Here is a 9,611-nt window from a genome sequence, read left to right as displayed (position 1 = left end):
TTAAATTGAAAACTTACCCTTTTATCATCCCAAACCTTTTCCTGATTACCCACTGATTTGCATCCACTACAAAGCAGGAACGAATGTCATCAAAGGCATTTTTAAGGCGACTTTATTTTGTTACGTGGCAGGAGGGGGGTTATTCTGGTAAGCACTGATGAATATAGCTAATCTTTCATTGTTTCTCTGACTTAAAACATCTTTTCTCCAGTTTGAGATCAAATCCAACAGCTCTGAGAAACTGTGTACTTGTTTTTGTGTGAACCCAAGTCTTCATGTCTCTGGACAAGTTCTGAGGTCGTTGCCTGCTTGGTTTGCCAGGGCGGCTGGACCATTTTATGTTCCCTCCAGCCGTGGGTGAGGGTGTATTTCTCTGCATCCTCACTGGCATTTGGTGGTGTCACCGTTTTTTATTTCAGCCGTTCTCAGGGTGTGCAGCGTCCTCTCAGTGGCTTTGATTTGCGTGTCCCTGACGGCAGACGACGGTGACATCCTTCCATGTGCTTGTTTGCTGGCTGTGTACCCTTCTCCGTGAAGGCACGTCCTGTCTCCATTCCAGCGTCTCTTTGCCCATTTTCTAGTTGGATTGTTCGCTCCTCACTGCTGAGTGTTAAGAGTTCTTTGTCCCAGGTGCAAGTCCTTTATCAGATGTGTGCTTTGTTCACATTTTCTCGCACTCAGTGTCTCGTCTTTTCATCCTCTTAAGAGGATCTTTCACTGAGCAGAGGTCGTCCGTTTTGACGAGGTTGTTTTCCTTTGATGGACCCAGCTCTTAGCGTCAAGTCTAAGAACACTTCTCCCAACCTTAGATCCCAGAGACCTTCTTTTTTCCCTAAATGTTTTATAATTTTACATTTTTACATATACTTTTTTTTAAATAATCTGATTCAATTTGAAATTTTCATTGTATAAGGTCAAGTGTTGAGTCGAGGGTCATTGTTTTGCCTGTCGGTGTCCAGATTTTCCGGCATCATTTATCAGAAAGACTGTCTTCCTCCATAAATTGCTTTGGTACCTTGTCAAAAATACTAGGATTTGGGGATTAACATACACACATTACTGTACATAAAACAATTAAACAGCATGGTCCTACTCTACAGCACAGGGAACTATATTCAGTGTCTTGTAGTAACCTATAATGGAAAAGAATCGGAAAAAGACTGTATGTGTATATATTTATGTATAACTGAATCCCATTGCTGTACACCTGAAACTAACACAACATTATAAATCAACTATACTTCAATTAAAAATAAAAGTTTCTTCTTTTGATAACAGACGTCACAACAGTGTTTGCTGAGGAATGTAAGATTAGACAGGAGTTGTGGGGAGCCGGCAGCACTACCCAGAAATAACAGGGGATCCTCCACGGACGCGCCCAGCATCACGGATAAGCCTCAGACACATTACGTGAGTGAAAAAATGCCATATGCAAGAACACATGCCGTCTGACTGCATTCATGTGAAGTCTGAGAAAGTGAAACTGCTCTCCGGGGTCGCAAGGGTGCAGAGCCGCCTGAAAAGGCAGGAGGAAGCTTCACCTGATGATAGAGCGTCTGTGTGGCTGGTGGTGGTCACACAGGTGTGAGCCTTTGTCAAAACTGTCAAAACCGTTACCACAGGGCACTTTGTTTTCTGTAAATAATATTGCAGCGAACTTTGATTTTTAAAGACTGAAGGTGGCTGTCCAAGGATGTTGAAGGATAGTCAGTTTACAATGATGAGCTTCCTCTGGTCCAGTCAGGACGTTCTGAGCACCCAGAAGAATCATGACTATAAAATAATGAATAAAAAAAAATCTAGGGGGAGAGAGAAGCTTGTCTGAATTTGGGGGTCTGTGGTACACGTAGAAAGAAAAGCAAGCCGAGGAGGCTGAAGTCGGGGCTGCGGGTCGGGGCGCCAGCATGGCTGGGCTTGGGGTACTGGCAGTGCCCTCTTTCTCGGTCTCAGAAGTGGTTACGCCCAGAGTTCAGTCTAGGATTATCCTTCACACTCGCACTTATGTACGGATGTTCTGTCTCACAATAAAAAGTGCACCACCGTCTGTTTTCAGAGAAGCAGCAGAAATCCAAGTGGCCCATTTAGAAATGCTGTTTCCATCCACTCATTCCATTTCTCTAACCAAAGTGCCTATTATATTTGACAAGGGGAGACACGAATGTAACTTAAAACAGAACTAATTCTTACATAAATGTTATCCAGAACAGCATTTTTGAGGATATGGAGAAGTCGTCTTAGATAAGCCAAGATGAGAAATACCAAGTTGTCAGCAGAGAAACAGCTTCCTAATAATTTCTCTCTCCTCAATTTAGAAGGCTTCAAAAATTCCTCGAGCTATGAAATTGTCTACTCTTTTCTAATAATGGAAAATGGAAGCGAACTGCAGAATCTCCCTCATTTGAATTAACATCCAGCTCACTTGGGGTCTTAAGTGGGTGGCTTTCTCAGGCTTCCTCTGAAAATATTAATTAAGTTATCAAAAGAAATTTGATTTTCATAAAAGAAACTGACAAGGTCCTGGAGGACAGCTAATGAGAGGCGAATGTTTTCGAGGTCCGAGCCCTGAGCGCCGGGCGGGCTCCCTGGCAGACGTGGTTCTGGTCCCCTCCCTCCGCGATGTCCTGTGCTGCCAGATTATTACCATGATAACAAAAGGCCGCATGATGGAAATCGAAAGTAACGGGCAGATTACCATCTTTCCCGGCTCAGCCATGGGTGAAAACCTTTTCATCTTCAGAGGATTTTTTTTTTTCCCTTCATTTTAACGCATTTATCCCAGTTTGCCCAGAAAATTATTTTGGTCTCTGACAACACTTATTATTCATCCCCAGGGACGAAAGCAGAAGGCTGGATAACGCAAAATGATACCAATTCAGAAGTCCTTTATACTTGACTTTCAAATGTGGGCTTGTACTTACATTTGATTATGTGGACGTTTAATACTCTGGGGATTCAATTCAGACAAAATAAACAAGTCCCAGGGTAAGTATCTAACTGGGAGAGCGTAGGCTGCTCCCGGGTTCCAGACCACGCTCCTTAGCCGACATCCGGCCCTGGGGGACCGGAAGAAGGACTCCAGACTGCACACAGACAGCCCCCCTGAGCCCACCCACTTCTCACCCTCTTCCCCAAAGCAAGGGAAGCCAGCACTGCCCCCTCCCTGGGCACCCTGGGTGCTCTGTGCTCCCAAACTGCTCTTCACCTTAGAGCGAGGGTCTGTGCTGCTGAGATCTGGGAAGGGAGCTTCACCCTGGGGATGAGCGCTTTGCACGGGTCTGAAGGATGCCCGTTGGGTCTTTCCCTCCTGGCCAACCTGCCTCCGGTTGTTGGCTTGGGTTCCAGCCACACTCAGGGCACCAGATGCTACCCCAGGAGGCGGGGGTCCTGGGGGCCACCCTGGAGTCTGCCCAGGACAATTACTGAATTATAACCAGTCTGCCCTCGTGGGCACATCGGGTAACACAGATGCACGCGCAACAGTCCCGCTGTGACAAGTGGCTCTGGGTTGGCTCCAGGAGTTCGTGGCTTTTACACAAAAGTGGAGGGGCACATGCAGGGGTGTGGCTGGTGTGTTAAACGAGGCTGGTGGACCGAAGGGAAGACCCATCGGACTCGTTGGGCTGAGGCTGTCAACACTGGGAATCGGGGCTTAGGGTGTTGCCGTGGGCGCCAGCCTGGGTCTCCCAGAAGCAGATGCTGAGATGGGAATTGGGGTGCGAGGTGTTCACTAGAGATTGCTGAATCATGCCCCCCAATATGTGCAGGTTGAAGCCCTAGCTCCTAACACCTCGGAATGTGACTTCATTTGGAGACAGGGCTTTACAGAGGTGACTAGGTTCAAATGAAGCTATTAGGGTGGAACCTAGTCTGACACAACTCAGGGTCCTTGTAAGGAAAGGAGATTAAGAGGCAGACTCAGAGAGAAGATGACATGGAGACACAGGAGGAAGACGGGCATCTCTGAGCCAAGGAGAGAGGCCTTGTTTTCTCTCCTGGTGGAAACAGTCTTTTTGGGACATGTGGAGAACAGAGTTGTGGGGGCGATTTCTCATTAAGGACTTTGGTACAGGGTAACACAGGTGGAACCACAGGTCACTGCCCGGGTCCCCACAGGGCCACTCACGCAGGTAGTACATGTGTAAACAAACAAGCCGTCTAAGGGAACCTTAGCAAAGTAAAGCCGTCTATCTGCTTCACAGCTCAGAGTGTTTAGTAGGTTTCCTAACAGAGCTTACTCTCGGCAAGAGATGCCGCTTGGTAAGAAACCAGCCCTGCCGACACCTTGATCTTGGACGTCCAGCCTGCAGGACTGGGAGGAAATGCACTTCCGTGGTTCAAGCCCCCCGACCGGGGCACAATGTCGTGGCAGCTGAAGGTGACTCACTCAAAGACGTGTGCAGGGAGGGGAAAGGACTGGGCAGAGGAGGAGGAAGGGGCAGCCCCAGGAAGGTCCGCTAACCTGGCCAGAGCCCTGGCGCCCTCGTGCTCTGCATCTCTGTCGGTTCAGGACACCCGAGGAAGGGATGCTGGCCAGATCTCTCCTCTCTGACACACACTGTGTCACCATCAATGACATTGAATTCTACATCATCTGAGAACCGGCTCCGTGCTTAGCATACAGGAAACACGAGCAGAAAAATAAAATCAATATCGCTGTTCTAAGACCAATTTAAAAGTCCTTGCCTGCACCCACGACGCGCCAGCGGGCGCCAGCACCTGAGGGACCGCATGCAGCACGAGGTCCAGGGTCACCACGCCCGACAGACCCCCGGCTCCACCAGAACTCAGAACAGCCAATCAGGATGGAGACACAGTGGGTGGGCGCCCTGGACGGGGGCCATGTCCAGAAAGCGGAGAATGAGTTAGATGAGCAAAGGGAAAAACAGCAAAAGGTTTAGGACAAGGAAACCATATAAAAATTATTATTTAAGGCGCTGCTATTCAAATTGTAAATGTCAACCGTTTAGCAGGTTGTGAGATCAATTTAGTGGATTCTGAAAAACTAATAGGACAGAATAGAATGCATCAGTGTCTCGCACAGAACAAGGGCAAGTCTGGTCTCACAGACGTGTTAATGTGGTTTCATAGAGGTGGATGCCGGCGTGTCTTGTTCACAGTAGGAAATGGTTTGTGTTTTTTTTACCATAGGTCATAGGCCAAAAGAGATTGTAAAACTGATCTAAAGGAAGCCGTGGTGAATTCGTTATAAAACCAGAGAGCTTGTTAGTCAAATCCACTCGAGGAGCCTGCTCTCCTGGACACAGAGGTCCCCTGAGGCCACGGCCAGGTTCAGAGGCGTGGTCTCCTGCCCCGGGCGAGACAGCATGACTCATGGAGTGTTGACCTTGCTGCACGTGCTTCAGGTGCGTTCTCCCTTCACACCCCACCTGTGAAGCAGATAACATTGTTACCTTTGTTTTATGGACACGCATGCGGAGCACAGAGATGGTCTGTCCCCAGGGCCACACAGCCAGGAAGGGCACAGGATTCAGGGAGCCCCAGCCTTCCTGTTCCTCTTACACCCCCAGCTCCTGCTACAACTGTGAGCTTTATGGAGACAGACCCTAGCTCAGTGCATCTGGCGTATTGTTTGATAGTCCTGCAACCTGTCGCTGTACGACAACGACCAGACTTAGTGGCAGTAAACAAGATTCCGTTATGTTCAGATTCTTTGGGTCAGGAGTTTGGGCAGAAGCCGGAGAGGATAACTAATCTCTTCTTCACGAGGTCTGAGGTCTGGGATGGAAATCTGGAGGGAACTGGAAGGCTGGGTTCTGGGATCGCTGGGCGGTGTCTCCATTCACAGGACTGGTACCTGGGCTGAGGGGGCTCAAGGGCTAGGACTGTTGACCCGGGCACCTCTCTGCGACCCCTCTGTGTGGCTGGGACCTCTCCCAGCCTGGTGGCTGGGCTCTGAGTGGGCTTATCCCAAGAGGGAGCCCTGGGGGGCTGGGCACTCCAAACCACCTCGAGGGAAGCTGCATGCCTCTTAAGATCCAGTCCCAGAAGAGCACAGATGGACACTTCCGCCATTTCTGATTGGCCAAAACAGCCCCAAGCCCACCCAGATTTAATGGGAGGGGACGTGGACCACACCTCACCCCATGTGATCAGCTCCGTTTTCTTAGTTTCCAGCGAGGGTTTGAAAGCTTCCTTGTCGGGACAGCTGGGTGTCCCTTGAAGCGGGAGAGTCAGCATCACGGCTCCTTGTGATGCGCTGAGCCCTTGTGGTCAGTAACCTGCTGTTCATCATGGTGGTCCAGTGGTCTCTGTGACAGTCAGAGGGCGGAAACCACAGGTACATTTACTGCCTTAATTTAGTGCCAGCATCAGGCTTATTTTCAAGTATTTTCTCTCCATCTTGGACTGCATGTCCTTTATCTAACTAAGCTTATCTTCAGCATCACTAAGTTCAGTGTTTCACAACAGCCAGACGCCCAGATAAGATACATCCCCCGTCTGTTGACCTTCTGTAAGTTGATCCTTATGGCTGTGGAACCCACTTGTCACCGAGAGCTGTCCTTACACGTCACTATGGTCTTCCATCTCACTAAGCCGAGCTCATTTCTGCACCATGCCTGAAGTCCTTTGTCATCTTTATAGTTCTTTCTTCGAGCTGGCACAGAGGGTCAGCTTGTCCACAAAGAATAGACAGGTGCCAGTAATGCTCTCTGTGGTGTTTTATCTCCAACTTGGGGCTCTCCACTAAATTTATTCCCAATGAGACACGTAAGGCCTGAGCATCCCTGAAAGGTCCTCATTCTGCGTGAAGACCGTCACTGGGCGGTTCCCCCAGTAGAGCTGGACGCCGTCTGTCTTTGTCCATCACATTCTACCAGAGCTTTAGTCTTGAGTTCGTTCGCCTCTGTCGTCCGGAAGTGATATAGGCAAAGAACATCAACGGTTTTAAAAGTCAGCATGAGGCACGTTATGAGATAGGAAAGGACAACAGAGAGTGGTGAGGGAGGGGAGGGGAGTGAGGACGGGGGAGGCACAGAGGGAAAAAGAGAGGTGGGTGCTCTTCAGAAAAAGGTCACTGAGGGGGGAGGGTGCAGCTCAGTGGCAAAGCTCGTGCTTAGCATGCTCCAGGTCCTGGGTTCAGTCCCCAGCGCCTCCATTTTAAAAAACAAATAAATAAACCTAATTAGCTCTTCCTTGCCCCCCCCCAAAAGTCACTGACACCTAGCGCCACACAGGGGAAGCAACCCTGCTTCAGGGGTGGGAATACCGAGCAACCAGGAGATGAAGCGTTGGGAGCAGAGAGTCCCCGCCAGGGAGAGCGGGACGCCCCCGCCCAGGGAAGGGCCGGACGGTGAGCAGGTTTGAGTCACCTGGGCTAGAGGCTGGGCTGCCTGCAGGACTTGATGGTCCTGGCCAGGGCCGAAGCATCTTGGGAGGATGGCCTGTGATCTGCATGCATATCAGAGGAAGCACTCCGAGCACCAGTGCTGATGGGGAGGTGGACAGACTTCTGGGGAACGCTGAGACCACTGATTACAATCCCCACTCTCAGTGTGGTCCAGACGGGCTGACATCTCTCACGCACGGCGACCCACAGCTCTAGTCACTGATGCAGGCCCGTCCCCAGGAGCTCAGACTGGGGACACCGCCCTCTGCCAGAGGCTATCAGGCCACCTCACAGAGGAGGTGAGGGTGGGAGAGACAGGAGAGGGAATGTCATGGTCCATTAACGGGGACCAGTTTGGCTGGGGCGGGTAGTAGAGAATGAACACATCCTTTCAGCATCTCGAAGATCATTTCCTGGAGCTGTGTCCAGGCGGACGCCCATGGCACTTAGGGAGGGACTCCACTGGAGCCTGCAGGCAGGCACCTGCACCCCCTCCCCACCCCGGCCTCTGTCGAAGAGAGAAGATGCACTTTGCGCTTGTCGTATGTGTAGGCTACATCTGCGCAGCACTGAGCAGGCATGGACCCTTCCTCTTGGCTTTGATTCAGGCTACAAATTTTTTGGAGCCGTGGTCCTTCTGGATTTAGACCACTGTGTTTCTCCCACTCAGAGGGTACAAGCAGTCAGAATGCAGGCATCGGCGTGCCCGGCAGCCCAACCAGACAGCATCAAATGACAGCCCCATCCTTTCCCGATGAGGAGACAGGCACAGAGCTGTCAAGCACGTGGCCCAAGGTCATCAGGCTAGCAAGACGTGGAGGATTCAAAGCCAGGCTGTCTGAGTCAGAGCCTGCAACCTGGCGGTCTCTACCCCTGGACAGTGCTCCCTAAGCTGGGGACCACGGGGCTCACCTCCTCTCTGCCGTGGGGGGTTCAGGTAAGCTGTGTCCCGGTGCCCTCGGCACGGCTCAGGGCTCTTCACCCTGGAAGGATGCTCCTCAGAGGTACAGCTGAGAATCCATTTCCATCCCAGGCTTGCAGGGGACTTAAATACCACGCCTCCTCCCAGGGGAGAAAGGTCCCACACTCTAGCCCGACTCTCCTGCTGGGCTTGGGGCCTAGAACTCTGAGCAAATGAGAGGACCCCAGTCTCCCAAAATCCTCAGGACCCTGTCACGGTCTCCAAGTGGCTTCGAGGGCCACCTCCACGCAGCTCTGCACTTGGCAACCTGCCCCTGGGTTCAGACAGACTCTGAAGATGGGGTTGGACCTCCTGGAATTTAAATTAAAATTCTGTGTGTGCATTTTTCTGGAAAGGTAGCCTTCAATCAGAATTTTCAAAAGGTCAGGACACAGGAAGGAGAGTCTAAGCCTTGCTGGGGGCAGGGGTGGGGGGGGTCAGGGCTCTGTAATTCCTGCTCCGTCAGCTACTGCAGGCCAGCAACGTGGGCTCGCCTGCTGTGCCACCAGCTTTAGCAGAAGTCAGGGCCCGCCAGGCTGAGCCGCGTGGGGAAAGCACTGAACAGACCTGGCAGATCACAACCATCAGCTGTTAATAAATCATAGTCAATGATACTGAGGAATTATTCTTACCTTTGTAACACGTGATAATGATATTGTGATCTTGTTTCTGAAAGTCCTTAGCCTCGGGCAGCGGGGGGGGGGGGCAGGTGAAAAGAGGAGAAAATGCTGACCGTCTTTCAGGCTGGCACTGGGTACCTGTGCGCTCCAGTACTGTTTTCTTTTGCTTTTTAACACTCTATGATAAAAAAAAAAGTTTTAAAAATAGAAATAAATCAAAGTTACTATTCATAGCAAGAGGCAAATAACTGAGCCAAGTGCAAGTGTTACTTTTCCCAAAAAGGGACGCCTGCCCCTCTCCCTGCGGGCGCAGGAGGAGTGAGTACCCAGTCCCCACCTTCCAACCTTGCGGGGTCTCCAGGTGCCGGGCTTTGGGAAGGAACACATGTAAAAGGTGGATCCCGCCCTCGCGCCCCTGGCCTTCTGCCCACAGCGAGCCTCTCCCCCGCCCTGCGTCTTCGCGCATTTAACCTTCCCGGCCTCAGTTTTGCTCTCAGTGAAATGGCCAGTCAGAGGGAGAGGCGCGCGCTGCAAAGGTGGTGGGTGGGAGCGCCTCCAGGGTTGCCCAGGGGAGACAGTCTGGCATTTTCCGCAGCTCGCTGGAGACGCGGGGGTGGATGGAGAGGATCGTGATTAGGAAGGAGGAACACACACACGCACGCAGTCTCCCTCCTTCCCTTCC

General features: G+C 51.1%; 1 protein-coding gene and 1 long non-coding RNA gene across 5 annotated transcripts in view; one reads left to right on the top strand and one right to left on the bottom strand.

The window, feature by feature from the left end:
* Positions 1–1,164: 1,164 nt before the first annotated feature.
* GPR45 (G protein-coupled receptor 45) overlaps positions 1,165–9,611 on the top strand; it is a 31,973-nt gene continuing 23,526 nt past the window's right edge. The window contains exons 1-2 of one of the 2 annotated variants that reach the window (XM_032474343.1): positions 2,968–2,982; positions 5,149–5,363. The gene's annotated coding sequence lies outside the window, so the exon portion shown is untranslated. Of the gene's footprint in view, positions 1,411–2,967; positions 2,983–5,148; positions 5,364–9,611 lie in introns of those variants that run through there. The other variant, XM_032474344.1, reaches the window with a different exon arrangement.
* Positions 5,251–9,571, bottom strand: LOC116661788. 3 transcript variants are annotated; one of them, XR_004317753.1, is made up of 4 exons: positions 9,267–9,571; positions 8,942–9,107; positions 6,102–6,269; positions 5,251–5,387 (listed from the first exon to the last, which is right to left on the bottom strand). It is a non-coding gene; the product is annotated as an uncharacterized LOC116661788 (long non-coding RNA). The 3 variants fall into 3 exon arrangements; XR_004317755.1 differs by having other exon boundaries at positions 9,275–9,571; XR_004317754.1 differs by lacking the exons at positions 8,942–9,107; positions 9,267–9,571 and adding an exon at positions 7,332–8,929 and having other exon boundaries at positions 6,102–6,865.

The sequence above is a fragment of the Camelus ferus genome, chromosome 36 (genome assembly GCF_009834535.1).
Source record: "Camelus ferus isolate YT-003-E chromosome 36, BCGSAC_Cfer_1.0, whole genome shotgun sequence".
NCBI classification, from domain to species: Eukaryota; Metazoa; Chordata; class Mammalia; order Artiodactyla; family Camelidae; genus Camelus; species Camelus ferus.
The sequence above is the reverse complement of the archived record's forward strand: the minus strand, read 5'-3'. Positions and strand labels throughout refer to the sequence as shown.